At 35.3% G+C, this 16043-nt stretch overlaps 1 pseudogene; it reads left to right on the forward strand.

Annotated features, from left to right (window-relative positions):
* The first annotated feature begins 10232 nt into the window (after positions 1-10232).
* Positions 10233-11007, forward strand: LOC101435922 (RNA-binding motif, single-stranded-interacting protein 2 pseudogene; annotated as a pseudogene).
* Positions 11008-16043: the final 5036 nt, after the last annotated feature.

Below are 16043 nucleotides of genomic sequence, written 5' to 3' on the forward strand. Positions count from 1 at the left end.
ACTATTCCATCTATCTCTGGAAGTGGCTCCTCAGGAAACGGAGGTTGGCTATCACTGAGGGCACTAAGGTGGAAGGGAAAATGGACGTTAAATGTGTGGAACCAAAGTAAATGGGGGGTAAGAGAGGAGTTTCTTGAGAGTACACAAGGATGGATATAAAACATGTAATATTACACCATAACATATAGGAGATGACAGACTGATAATGTAAACCATAATGTAAAACATAGGATAACTAAAAATGTAAAGAACTGTGTATCCTAAAGTATGCACCATAATGTAAATACAGATGTCACCTTGTTAGAAAGCTAATGTCTCAGACTCTGTACATCACTTTAAGTAAATATGATATGAATAGGGCGTAAGAGTATCACTGTGGAAGGGAAAAGGTTTTCTGGTGGATGTGTGGGAGTGCTGTATATTATATATATACATTGCTGTGGTCTAGGACTCCTGTGAAGAAAAGCTGAATAATTGGGGGGGGGGGGGGAAAAAAAAAGAAAAAAATAGGATGTGGAATTTTTTCAAGTCAACATTCTTTATCTAAGTTCTTTATCTAACTTTATCCAAGTTCTTTATCTATCCTTTAAACTCATCGCTATATGCCATTCCATAGTAAGGGACCATGACACTATATTGGGCTTCAAATTTCGGGGAGTTCTGGATCACAGAGTGTTTCAACAATGGCAATGGAGGGATACTGGTATGGGATACCAATGACAGATGATATATGACTGACAGGGAGCTGTACAGAACATATGTCCAGGGTGCATGGTAATGTTTGGATATACTCATAGTGGCAACAATTAAAAACCACAGTAGGGGGGGTACTGGGTTCCCGGCCAGTGGTGCTCTGTCGTGGTCCCTAGGGGAGCAGCGACAGTCTCCCAGGTACAGTGGTGGGGACCGGGAGGGAGTGAGGGTTCAACAGTGAGCCCCTGATACTAATGACTATGCTTGTGAGCTGATAAACCCAAAATAATAACAAGGCCTAGAGCAACTTTGTGCCTGGGAATTTCCTTCTGTCAGCCTTCATGTTACTCAAATGTGGCCAGTCTCGAAGCCAAACTCAGCATGTAAATGCAATGCCTTCCCCCCAGCGTGGGACATGACACCCGGGGATGAGCCTCCCTGGCAACGAGGGACCACTATCAACTACCAACTGATGATGCAACTGGAAAATGACCTTATACGGAAGGTTCAATGCGGATCAGCAGAATATCCATGTCTACATAAAATACCATGACTTTAAAATGCTGTTTGACCTAAAGTAAGGGGGAAATGGAAAGGAGAAATGAGTTTATATGGCTACGAGTTTCTAAAAAAGAGTCTGGAGGCTGGCAGAAGGTTTGCCCTCATGCACAACTGAGCAGAGTCAGAGAGACAGATAAAGCAGATACAACCCCCAGATATTGGTTCCTTTGAGGGCTAAAGAGACCCATGGGAGTTATGGTCATGGCCGATGGGGTTAACTACCAGGGCAGATGGCCCCTCTTTGGAAATGGTGTTTATGTGTGATGAATCTGGACTCAGATGGGATCTCCCTTCATAAGACTTTCATGCTAATGTGCTGGAGGTGCAGTTAATGTTGGGGTTTAAGATATATTTAGGGGATTTGAATCTCTGGACTGACAATGTGATAGCCAGATCCTGAGCCTCAACAGACTCCAGCACCTACAATCTGATTTATTGGACTTACCACACTCAGCTAAGATGGAGGTGAAGAAGGACAACCACCACACCATGGAGCCTAGAGTGATTACAACTGAAAATGGGAGGATTGCATCCAGCATCCAGGTGGAATCTGAGCCTCCTCTTGACATAAAGGTGCAATGGACACAACCAATCCAGTGTCCACATAGAAGAGGTGGCATTGGATTGGGAAAAGTGGACATAATGGACAAAGGGTATGGGGAAAGGCAGGAAGAGATGAGAGGTGGAGGCGTCTTCGGGACATGGAGCTGCCCTGGAGGGTGCTTCAGAGGTAATCACCGGACATTGTAAATCCTCACAGGGCCTACATGATGGAATAGAGGAGAGTATGGGCCATGATGTGAACCAATGTATATGAGGTGCAGAGGTGCCCAAAGATGTACTTAACAAATCCAATGGATGTGTCATGATGATGGGAACGAGTGTTGTTGGGGGGGGGGGGGAGAGGGGGGGTGGGGGGATGGGGTTGAATGGGACCTCACATATATATTTTTAATGTAATATTATTACAAAGTCAATAAAAAAATAAAAAAATTAAAAAAAAAAAAAAACCGTGTTTTGGTGAAAAAGAAAAAAAAAAAGAAACCACTAGTTATATTCATCAAGGAGAAGAAAAGAAAGCCCATAATACATAAAATGAAAACTGACAGTAATCATTTAAATATAAGACATTTTAAAATTCCAAGAGACTACTTTGAAAACCTCTATGCAAATACATTTGAAAATATAGATAAAAGGTAAAAAGCTTCACAGGGAAATAACGATGAACAAAGTTACCCCTTTAAAGGTAGGAAGTTTAAAGAGACCAATTTCTATGGAAAGCATGGGGAAAATTATTAGCACCCAACTCCACTAAAAGGACTTAGCTTAGTGGTTTCACAAGGAAATACTATAAAACCTACAATGGCCAGATTTTCCCCAACGCTTCAAAGCATAAACACATTCTGATTTTTTTAATAAAGCTGTGTAACATTGATATCTAAACCTGTTAAGTGCCTGCAAAAATTGAAAACTACAGAACATATCACTTATGAATATAGATGTACTGTTAAGGCAGTAGCAGACAAAATGCACCACCACATTTAAGAAGTAATATACGTTGAAAAAGAGACGGTTAATATAGGAAGCAACTTAGGTTCAATATAAAGAAATTCTCTTAACATAATAAGTCCTATCAATAGAATTAAGGAAAATCATGTTATTATCTCCATAGACACTGAATTAATCTTCAACAATGCTCAACACTTATTCTTAATAGAAACCGTCACAAAATTAAGAACTGATGGGTAGTTTCTTTATATCATATAGATATAGATAGATAAAGATATAGGTGTACACATAGATATACATATACATAACTTAATACTAAAGGCAACATTTTCCCTATGGTGGAAACATTAGAGGCAACTGTGTAAATACTAAGAATTAAAAAATGATGTCCATTATATTCACTACTATTTAACATTGTGCTAGAAGTATTAGCCAATGAAACTAGATAATATGTATCAATTTGAGGCATCAGAACTGGTAAGGAAATGAAACATGTTTTTTTTTTTAAACAAATCATTTTTATTGATACATACTAATAAAGCATACAGTTTATCCAAAGTGTACAGTAAATGGTATTTGGTATAATCACATAGGTGTGCATTCATCACTTGAATCATTATTAAAGCGTTTTCATTATTTCAATAATATAAATAAACAAAATACAGACCAACAGGAAAATTCCTCACCTCTCAATCTCTCTTGATTTCCCCTGATGTACATAGCTGCTATTTCTGGCTATTCTTGCACATTTTTTTATTTGTCTATTAAGCAGTTTTACTAAGATATTTTCACATACCATATGATCTATACAAAGTGTATAATCAATAGCTTTTTGTATAATCACAATGTTGTACATTCATCATCTTAAACATTTTAGAACAATTTCATTACTCCAAAAAGAAAGACTCCATTCCACTCAGCAGTCCTTCCTCAGTCCTACATAACCACTAATCTAATTTCATCTTTATAAATTGGTATATATTTACGTTTTATATAAATGGAATTATACAAAATGTAGTACTCTGTGTCTGGTCTCCTTCACTTTGTATAATGTTATTTTTGTCTGATATTAACTTTTGTAGTCTTAGCATACATTTGTTCAACTTCAAATAAAAGCAGTCTTACATATGCCATTTTGCCCATATTCCTACTTCATATAATTTATTTAAATTTTCATAATATAATTAATTCATAATAGGGAAATCATACAGTACATGTCATTTTGTATCTAGTTTGCTTCACTCAACATAATGTCGCACAGGGTTTATCCCTGTTGTCATATGTTTCACAACTTCATTTCTTCTTACCATTGCATAATAGTCCATCACCGATATACTCCACTATTTGTTTATCCATTCATCAGCTGAAGGACACGTGAGTTGTTTCTAACTTTTGGCTATCCTGAATAACGCTGCTATGAACATCGCTGTGTAAATGTCTATTCGTCTCATTGCTCTTAGTACTTCTGGGTCTATACCTAGCAATATTTTTGCCGGGTCCCATGGCAAATCTATGTTCAATTTCTTTAGGAACTGCCAAACTGTCCTTCACTGTGGCTCTATCATTCTACATTCCCGCTAAAGTGAATAAGCGTTCTTTTATCTCCACATCCTCTCCAACATTTACAGTATTCTGGATTTTTAATAGTGGCTAGTCTAATAAGTTTGAAATGATAGCTCAGAGTTTTGATTTGCATTTCCTTAAACACTAGTGATGCTGAGCATTTCTTCACAGGTTACGTTGCCATTTGTATTTCTTCTTTGGACAGCTGTCTTTCCAAGTCTTCTGCCCATTTTTAAAATCAGATAGTTTTTCTTTTTATTGTTGAGTTGTATGATCTCTTTATATGTCATGTATATTAAACTCTTATCAGGTATGTGATTGCCAAGCATTTTCTCCCATTGCGTCAGCTGCCTTTTCACCCTTATTACAAAGTCCTTCGAGGTTCAAAAGTGTTGAATTTTGAAGAGGTCCCATTTATTTATTTATTTTTATTTTGGTATAAGGTTTAAGAAACTACCGCCTACCACAAGATCTTGAAGATGTTTTCCTGTTTTTTTCTAGTAGTTTTATGGTTGTTTTTATATTTAGGTCCTTGATCCATTTTCAGTTAATTTTTTTTTTATAACATATGAGATAGGGGTCTTCTTTCTCTCTTTTGGATATGGCCATTCAATTCTCCAAGCACCATTTTTTGAATAGACTATTTGGCGTCGCTGGGTAGGCTTAACAGTCTTGTCAAAAATCATTTGATGTAGAAGTGAAGGTCAATTTCTGACTTCTTAGTTCGGTTTAATTGGACAATCTGTCTTTATGACAGTGCCATGCTGCTTTTTACCACTGTAGCTAAGTAATAGGTTTAAAGACAGGAAGTGAGAGTCCTCCAACTTCGTTCTTCTTTTTAAAATATTTTTGGCTATTTTGGGCCCCTTACCTTTCCAAATAAATTTGATTATTGGCCTTTCAATTTCTGCAAAAATGCTGTTGGGATTTTTATTGAGATTACATTGAAATTGTAAAGTAGTTTGGGTAGAATTGATATCTTAACAATATTTAGTCTTTCAATCCATGAACACATATTTCCTCTTATTTATTTAAGTATTCTTCAGTTTCTTTTAGCAATGTTTTGTAGTTTTCTGAATACAAGTCCTTTATGTACTTGGTTAAGTTTATTCCTAAATATTTGTTTGTTTTAGTCATTATTATTAGTGGATTTTTTAATGATATTCTCCTGAGAATGCACATCAGAAGTATATAAAAATGCTCTTGAATTTTTCCTATTAAATTTGTATCCCACCAATTTTCTGAACTCGTCTAATAATTCTATTAGCTTTGTTGTGGATTTTTCAGGATTTTCTAGATATAGGATCATGTGTTCAGTGAATAGTAAAAGTTTTACTTCTTCCTTTCCTATTTGGAGCCTTTTTTTTTTTTTTCTGGCCTAATTGCTCCAGCTAGAACTTCTAGCACAATACTAAATAATAATGGTGACAGTGGGCTTCCTTGTCTTGTCTGTGATCTCAGCAGGAAAGCTTTCATATTTCAACATTGAGTACAATGCTAGCTGTAGGTTTTTCATATATGCACTGTGATGGTTAGGCTATTGTGTCAACTTGATCAGGTAATTGTGCCCAAGTGTTTGGTCAAGGAAGCACTGGGCTAACTGTAGTACAAGGGCATTTATGGACTTTAGTCACCATTGAGTTTACTGCAGTTGTAAATCATAGATAGCTGGTTATAATTATATCAGCCAGGGAGATTGCCATCAGCAGTGAGTGAAGTTTAACACAATCAGTTGAATTCCTTAAAAGGGGAAGTAATTCCAGCATTAAGAGAGAATTTCCCAGCTGGTCCTTGGACAGCGAACATCTCCCAGAACTCGTCAAGGATCTTCATTGGACTTTCATCGGAGATCCTGTTTGTAGCCTGCCTGTGGAAGCTGTCCTTGTGCATCCCCAAGGCTGTGTGAGAGACTCTGACAAATCTATTACTATTGACAGATATCACTTGTTGATTCTGTTTCTCTAGAGAACCCTGACTAATACATGCACTTTATCATGTTGAGAAAGTTTCCTTCTGCTCCTATCTTTTGGAGTTTTATCAAGAAAGGGTGCTGTATTTTGTCAAATGCCTTTTCTGCATCAATTGAGAAGATCATTCAATTTTTCTTCCTCAATTTATCAATGTGGCTTTTCTTGTGTTGAACCACCTTTGCATACCTGGGATAAACCCACTTGATTGTAGGGTATAGCTGCTGAATTCTCTTGCAATTTCTCCTTTGACCCACTGATTATTTAAGAGTGTGTTGTTTCATCTCCATATATTTATGAATTTTCCCTTTTTCCATCCATTATTGTTTACTAACTTCATTTCTTTATGAATAAAGAAAGTCTTTTGTAAAATTTTAGTCTCTTTAAATATATTGAGACTTGTCTGTGACCCAAAATATGGATTATCTTGGAGAAGGATCTGAGAGGATATTCAAGAATGTATATCCTGCTGTTTGGGGGTGAATACTCTATAGATGTCTGTTAGGTCTTGTTCATTTATCATATAATTCAAATTTTCTGTTATTTATTTATCCTCTATCCAGATGTTCTTTCCAATACTGAGACTGGTGTATTAAAGTCTCCAACTATTATTGTAGAGACATCTATTTCCCCTTTCAATTTTGCCAGTGTGTGCCTCATACATCTTAGGGCACTGAAGTTAGGTGAATACATATTTAGTATAGTTATTTCTTCCTGCTGATTTGCCCATTTTATTAATATATAATGACTTTCTTCACCAATTATAACAGTTTTGCATTTAAAATCTATTTTGTCCAATATTAGTATTGCTACTCCAAGTCTTTTTTTGTTACTATTTGTGTGGAATATCTTTCTCCAACATTTCACTTTCAACCCAATTGTGTCCTTATGTCTAAGGTGAGTCTCTTGTAGACAACGTAGAGATGTCTCATATGTATTTTTTTTATCCAGTCTGTTATTCAATGTCTTTTGATTGTGGAATTCAAATCATTAATATTCACTGTTAGTACTTTAATGTCATTACTTATTTCATTAATTTTGACCTTTGGGTTTCTGTTGTCATATCACACTATTGTTTTTTACCCTTTAATTTGCCCATACTAATAATTTATTTTCTACCCCATTTTCCAAGTCTCTCATCCTTGTATTGATTTTTTTTTTCTTCTTACACTGTGCAGCACTCCCTTTAGTTTCTCTTGTAATTCTGGTCTTCTGGCAACATACTCCATCAGTTTTGTTTGTCTGTGAAGACTTCTAATTCCTGTTCATTTTAGAATTTTGCTGGAGAGAGAATTCTTGCCTGGTATGTTTCTCTTTCGGTACCTTAAATACATTATACGACTTTCTTCTCTCCTCCACGGTTTATGATGAGAGGTTGGCACTTAATCTTATCGAGATTCCCTTGAATGTTATGCTTTGTTTTCTCTTGCTGCTATCAGAATCTTCTCTTTATCTCTGATATTTGTAGGTTTCTTGGGACAGGTCTATTCAGATTTATTTTGTTTGTGGTGTTGTCCTTCTTGGATATTATTATTTATGTCTTTCTTAAGGACTGGGGACATTATCATCATTATTTCCACAAATATTTCCACAAATATTTTTTCTGCCATTTTTCCAATTTCTTTTCCTTCTAGGATAGCATTAATGTGTACGTTCTTGCATTTTGCATGGTCATTCAATTCCCTGAGACCCTGTTCCATTTTTCCATTCTTTTCTCTTTCTATTCTCCTGTCTTTTCCAGTTCAGTTTTTCTGTATTTGAAATCATTAATTTTGTCTTTGAGCAATTCAAATCTGCTCTCATGTGCCTCTAAATTATGTTTAAATTCATCCATCATGTCTTTCATTCCCATAAAATCTGTTACTCTCCTTTGCAAACTTTCACATTGTTCTTTATGCTCACACAGTGTCTTCTTAATAGCCTTTATCTTTTTAATCATATTTTCTTCAATTCTTTAAATTGATTTAGGAGAGTTGTGTGATTATCTTTGATTAATTTCCTTTAATTCTTTATCTCTTCATGATTTTTGGTTTGCTCCTTTAGTGGGGGCCATCTCTTCCTGTTTCCTAGTAAGGCTTGCAATTTTTTTGCTGATTTCTAGGCATCTGAATATGTTGGTCAGTTTATGCTGATGGTCAATTTCTCTCTTGCCTATTTTTATTTTTTGCAGTTCTTCTTTGTTATGTTTCAACTTATCATAAGTCTTTAAATTTTCCCTGCTTATTTTATCAAAACCATGCCAGGGGCACAGATTTTCTCCCAGAAGCTAGAGAATAGAGGGACCCAATTGCAGTCTGTCCACACAATTTCACAACTGGCCAGCCAGTGACGCTAGTTGGCACACCTTCCATGGAAGTTTATCTCTCGTGTTTTCCTTTGTTTTGGTCTGGCTGGAGCCAAGATTGAAAATGAAATATACTGGCTGAATTCACTGAAGAAAAGCTCCCCAAATCCCCCTCCCTTTTTCCTTATAACAGCTAATAGGGAGGAAGACATCTGCTCCCCTCTCGATCAGCAGCAATTAGCCAGAGTTCTCCCCAGCCCCTGCTTAATATATCAGGGTTGGGGTGGGGAGTCCTTCCAGAGAGCTGGAGAGTTAAGTAATTGACAGTTTGCTGTTTTCAGTTCTTCTCTGTCACTCACCCTCCTGGGAGTGGTAAAGCACTGTCGTGGTCTGCTGCTGTCCTAAAGCAGATCCCTTGGGCAGCTTTTGCCTCTTTCTCCATTGATTTTGTGAGAGAGCCGAGCCATGTCTGCCTAATCCAACATCTTCTCACAATCCCCAAAATATCTCTTTTTGCAGATACTATAATAGTGTATCCGAAGAATCCTAGAGATTCAATGATAAAATAAATTCAAACAATAAAATTATTCTGTAAAATAACAGTGTATATCATTAAAGCACAGAAATTATTAGCTTTCATATAAAACAATAACTCATTAGTGAACACAGTGGTAGAGAATATCCCACTTACAATACCATCATAGAAGATTAATTTCTTAGGGATAAAATTAGCAAGATATGTCCAAAACTTATATGAGAACCATGAAAACACAAAAGTAGATCTGAACAAATGGAAAAACAACCCTGTTCTTGGATGGCAGCTATCAACATCATAAAATGTTCATTATTTCTATGTTAATTCATAAATAATTTAATGTGATTTCAATAAGAATACTTACACACCTTTTTGCAGCTACAGAAGCTGATATTAAAATATTTATAGAAGACAATCATGCAAGTATAGGCAGGATAACACTAACGAATGGAAATCTTAGAGGGGACTAGTCCTATCAGTCATGAAGTCATAGTACAAAATTTTCATAAAAAGGAGACAAAATAGTAATGACATTGGAATAGAGACCAGAGAGATATAATAGAAAACCCAGAAATTGATACACATACATATGAAATTATAGTAAATGATTGGTGTGGCATCTCAAATCGCTGGAGCAAAGGTGGACTTTTTAATAAGTGGTGTTGAGACAACTGGCTAATGTTTTGGGAAAAGGTAAAGTTTGAACCACATCTCATATAATAATCAAGAATAAACTCTAACTCCAAATGAATCAGGAATATAAATGTAAAATAGTAAATGATACCAGTACTGGAAAAAAATATGTGTGACTGTCTTTTCAACCTATGTATTGGGTAGGGCATTCTATCTATGCTCAGATTCCATTATCAGTAAGAAAAAATATTTATATATTTGGCTATAATAAAAGATAGCCTGTTAAAATGGCAAAGAAAACAAACAAAAACACTGTAAATAATTCTGAAGATATCTGCCTGGCTCCAACCTCCCATCACTCTCTCTCTTGTCTCTTTTCTCCTCCTTTTACCTCTCCCTTCCTTTCAATTTCCCTTCTCCTTCTCTCTCTTTCCTTTCCCTTCCATCTCCCTCTTCTCTCTCTCAGCTACCTAACATTAAATAGAAAATGCTGCTATCAGTGACTTCTAGGCCTGGGATTCTGACTTTTTGCCAGAGCAAGAACAAAAAGCCATATGTGTCATTGTCTCAGCAGATGGCCCCATGTAGTCTGAGTACAAGCATCCCTAGCAGCAGCAGTTGGAGCAATGGTCTAGACGGCAACCAGGCAGTACTAATCAGGACCCTGTCAAGCTGTGTCAGCCATATGGCAAGATTGTCTCCATTAAGGCCATACTGGACAAGACCATAAACAAATGCAAAGGCTACAGCATCATGGACTTTGACAGTCTTTTTGCAGTACAGTAAGCTGTAACAGCCCTGAAAGCCAGCAGTGTATAGTCACAGATGGCAAAGCAACAGAGGCAGGATCCCACAAATATATATATCTCAAACTTCCCACTACCAATGGATGAGCAAGAAATGGATGGGATGCTGAAGCCCTTTGACCAGGGTATCTCTATACAAACCCTTTGAAACATGTATGGCACCTACAGAGGCGTTGGCTTTGCAAGAAGAGTCCACAGAGAAGTGTGAAGCCATCATCTCAAACTTGAATGGAAAATATATTTACACCTCCTGGAGTACCAGCCTTATTTGATCTCTTGCATGGAAAATTTATACAAAATGAACTAAGCCAGGGAATGGAAACAGAGGTCGAATGGCCTTGACCTTTCACCCACCACAATTAATCAGAATAGGTTTTACCAGCCCCTTAAAACATCACCCCCAAGAGGATGCTTGCTCAGTCTGAACTACCTTCCACTTCCTATATCTTCATATAAGAGCAGGGATCCTTAACTCTTTTGTCCCACTGACCCTTTGCAAGTCAGATGAAAAGTACAGACCCCTTACTAAGTCCAATCTACGCTATGTATTTTTAAAAAAATATATCACACCAGCACCAACACATCCCCACAAGAATATTTGTTTTTAATTTCAATTCAGGTTTGCAGAACCCTTGTTAAGAATCCCTGTATTAGAGACTAACTCAGACATCTTCTCTACTAATGCCAAGTCGGCATGCATGCCCAACCAGTCATTTTGTAACTGAATTTCCTCTAGGTTCTGTGTATGTTACATAAAAGAATTTAAGAACATGTCAGTTTAGTTAGGCCAATAGTTTATTAATGAAATGAGAGAAGAGAATGAAAATGGGAGAAAATAACATTACTCGTCCCTAGGTGTACTTGGGGGCCGCTCCAGGCAGAGAGAGCGATTTCATTCATTGGGTTACTTTATAACCCATTAATTATTCCTCCCCTTGCTAATGTTAGTGGGAGGGATTCCAGTTGTTTGCTGTTTTGATTGATTACCTTACTGTCAATTCCCCTGGGGGAGGCAATGATAAGGCTTACTGAGAATATCTGGGGCTTGTCCTTGATCGCTGGTAAAATCTCATTCCATAAAGGGGATTCTTGTGGGATTCTTCCAGCAGACTTCTGATGGGGTCTTTTCCTCAGAGGATTTCCAAATGAGGTTCCATGGCCATATTTTAATGCTAGGTTTTCGATTTGTCTTCCCATTCCTTAAACTAGCTTGCCTCAATATCTCATGCAGCCTTCAAGTTCATTTCCGACACTCGCGGTGGATCACCCCATTTCTCGCCAACCTGCCTCTATGATGGGATCTCTTCCCCAGCATTTGGATCACCTCTCTCTGAGTAGTATGGTCACAAGTAAGCAGCTGTACAAGAACCTTACATTTTTCAGTACACTACTGTGGCTTCTTTCAGTGTTTCAGTTGAGACCAACCGTCAAAAAATCAAGTGACAGTGGATATTCTCTCAGACCACGGTGCTTATTCTTTCTAGTTCCGTAGCAGTGAACAGATCTGAGCCTGGAAAAAAAGAACATCTCTAGATTCCTGCCCTCTGCTATTCTTCCATTGCTGATGGAGCCTGGGGGAAGCAATTACTTTTTTGCGTGCTACATTCAGAAAAAATTTTTTTAAAATCTTTGTTTTATAAAGAAATTTGTTTTGTTTTGAAATACAATATATGCTTTCCTGGCTACCACCACTCCCACCCCATAAAAATGATAACTCATGGACTGAGAGTAAATCTTGGTAACATAAGCTATATACAAAGAGTGAATATCCCTAATATAAATGAACTCTAAAAAAACTGAGGCAAAAAATTCCTAGAAAAAGTGGAGAAAAGATACAAGCAGACAATTAACAAAAGCAGATATTAAAAAGTACCTTAAAAATGAAAGGATGATCAATCTCATTCATATTTGGAAAAGGGAAAATTAAAACTACACTGAGAAGCTATTTCTCAATTATCAGGTTGGTAAAATTAGAAAGGATGACAGCACATGATATCGGTGAAGCTGTAGGAAAGCAGAACCCTCAAACATAGCTGGTAAACATGGAAATTGGTAAAACCCCTGGAAGCAAAATTTAGCTATACCTAACAAAAACCCATATGCACTCACCTATGGACATAGCAATCCCATTTCAGGGAACTTACCCTGAGGATACATATCTAACAATTAAAATGTATATATGCAAAAAGTAATTATTACAGCGTTGTTATAATTTAAATTTATTGAAAACAATCTAAATGTGAATACACAGAGGACTTACATAAGGTAATCCATACATTGGAATACAATTCTGCTCTAAAAAGAGCAAGGATGATTGCTGCAAACTGATATGGAGTTATTTCCAATATATGCTGAAATAAAAAGTAAAAAGTGCAAAGGATTATCTATACTACTCTTTTTTTGTAAGAAAGAAGAAGACATAAGGATAAATATATTTAAATATATACTTCTTTAACAAAAAGAAATACAGGAAGTATAAACCAAAACTAATGAGATTGTTTATGTATAGAGAGTAGACCAGAACCTACTGAAAAGAGGTGGCAATTAAAATTGGCTAGAAGGGTTGATTCTGTTTCATTTCTCTGTGTATAATTTTGTTGAATAGTTCTGACATTTAGAACTTGGTTAATGTTTCTTATAACCAATATCAATAACCTTAACAATAAAAATCCCCATAGATGGGAGGGAGACCCAGAATGGGATACAAATAGAATCAAATCAATATAACTGTATTATAAATTAATAACATAACCATACGGAACAAGAATGAGAACCAACCTACATATCTCTGGACAACAATAGTATGATCTATCTCTAAGGAGAAAGAAAAAAAGTAACCATATAAAAACCTTGTTAATAGATTTGTTTTTCATAAAGATATGTGTTTAAAATTTTGAAACTACTCTAAATTTACTCCAGAATTGAGCAAATAAGTGAATATATTGTGTATAAAGAATATAGTTTACTCACTATCAAATAAAGGAGATATAAATAAAGAAGGTAGGATAACTAAAATTAACTTTGTTGTGTTTGAATGGAATTGGTATTTCAATATGACTTCAGAGTTTCTAATAAATATACAGATAGATAAATAAATTGATAAACATGTGTATATATAAATACATCTATATCCTAGCTTTATCCATCGAGACAGCTTACTAATGATGATACGCAAATATCAATTAACAAAGTTAGCACCCAGGGTTTGGCTTCTAATTATCAGTAACCAGTAGAATGAATCAGGGAATTAATGGAAAATGGCTGAGTTCAGTCTAGGGCAAGACAAATAAGCATCAGCCTGAATCATCTTGTAGTATCAGGAAAAAAAAAAAAAGCTCAAAAAAGTACTGAGAATGTGTCAGAAGGGCATAGACACCAACTTGAAAGGGCTCTTAATGGCTAAATATAGAATGATCAGAGCAACAAAATAAATAATGACAGTAAGAAATTTTAACCCCTAAAAAACAAAAAAATCCATAAGTTCATAAATAGCTAAATTAATAAATATATAACTTAATAAATAAATGTGGGAGAAGGGAAAGTTCTTCATTACAACTCCAACTAATAAATATAGAAACAATGATGGGCATTTAAAATACCCATTTGCAAGCACCGGTCTGTTTCAGGCAAGAATCATGAAAGATACTAAAATTAGTGTGCAAAGTATGATTAGAAACAAGATAAATATATAGATTCACAATATCTGCCTGAAGACACCTCTTAACCATAAAGTTAAAAATAAATAATAAATTTACAGTGGAGAAACCTAGCAGACACTGCCTTAACCAAATGACCAAAACTAGCATTACAGCTATTTGGACAAAGCAATATCATGTGCTTCTACAAAATAGCTGGCTGGTCTTCTTCAAATGTGCCAAGATCATTAAAGTCAAATAAAGACTAACTACCTATTAACGATTAAAGGGAACTAAGGAGACAGGACTATTAAATACAATGTCTGATCGTGGATTGAATCCTGGACTAGAAAAAAAATATGTTATCAGGAAAATTGGTGAACTTTGATTAATGCCTATAAATTATAGTGTTGTGGCAATGGTAGTTTTATGGTTTTGCTAAATTATCTATGGCTTTACAGGATGCTAACATCAGAGAATCTGGGTGATGTGTACTTAGAAATTCTTTGTGTTATAATCTCAACATTTCTGTATTTATGAAAAAATTAAAAATTAAAGAAAAATTAACACAACGGAAGGCAGGCAAGAAAGAACAGAAAACAAAAATGAGATGTGACAATTAGTAGACAAATAGTAAAGTAATACACATAATTCGAAGTATATCAATATATGCATTAAATGTAAATGGACTAAACACTCCATTTAAAATTCAGAAACTGTTGGATTTTTAAAAGCAGCATTCAACACTATATTGTAAGAGATAGGTATTAAATATAAATTACAGATCAAAAGTCAAAAGATTGAAAAAGATGTACTACGAAAAATGGAATAGAATGAAAGCTGGACTAACTATATTCATATGAGGTGAAACAGAATTCAAGTCAAGGAGTACTGCCACAGAAAATCAGGAAACTTCTTTATGGTAAAAGGGCTAATACACCAGGATGACTTAATGATCCTAAGCCATTACCTAATTATGGAACTTTAAAATGTATGAAGTGAAAACTTTCATATCTGAAGGCAGAAAGAGATAAATCCACAATTAGATTTGAAGATTTTTAAAACTTTCTTTCAATAACCGATAGAACTAGAGGAAAACTCAGTAGGGACACAAAGGATTCAAAAAACATTACCCTCTACCTTGAACAAATTGAACTTTCTCTAACTCTATGCCAAACAACAGCAGAATATGCTCATTTCAAGTGCACACGAAATGTTTACCAAGGTAGACAAAATGCTGAGACATGGCTCAATAAAGTGCAAGTGATTCCAGTGGTAAACAATATGTCCTTTGATCACAAGAGAATAAAATCAGAAAACAATTATAATAACATAGGTAGCAAATCTTCAAAAAAACTGGACATTAAAAACACACACACGAATATCTCTTAGGTCAAAGAAGAAATCACAAGGGATATTAGAAAATATTTTAACTGAATGGTAAGAAAAATATAAATTTCAAAATTTGGGGGTTTCATCTAATGAAATGCATAGAGAGAAATTCCTAAGTTTAAATGTCAATATTAGAAAAAAATAAAATATCAAGTTTTTCACCAAAATAATCTAGCTAAAGTAGATCAAATAAATCCAAAGTGGCTATAAAGAAAAAAAGAGAAAAATAAAAAATAAAAAATGAAAAAAAATTAGCAAATCCAATATTTAATTATTTGTAAAGTGCAATAAAATTGATAAAGTCATACCAAGATTGTTTAAGGAAAAAAGAAATAAAATACAAACTTCCAATATCCAAAGTAAAAGAGAAGATATTACTACAAGTGCTACAGATATTAAAATTATGATAAAGAACTTATGAATAACCTAGTTTTTGATAACTATATTGACAACTTTGATGAAAGG

Source organism: Dasypus novemcinctus, chromosome X (assembly GCF_030445035.2).
Source record: "Dasypus novemcinctus isolate mDasNov1 chromosome X, mDasNov1.1.hap2, whole genome shotgun sequence".
Classification (NCBI taxonomy): domain Eukaryota; kingdom Metazoa; phylum Chordata; class Mammalia; order Cingulata; family Dasypodidae; genus Dasypus; species Dasypus novemcinctus.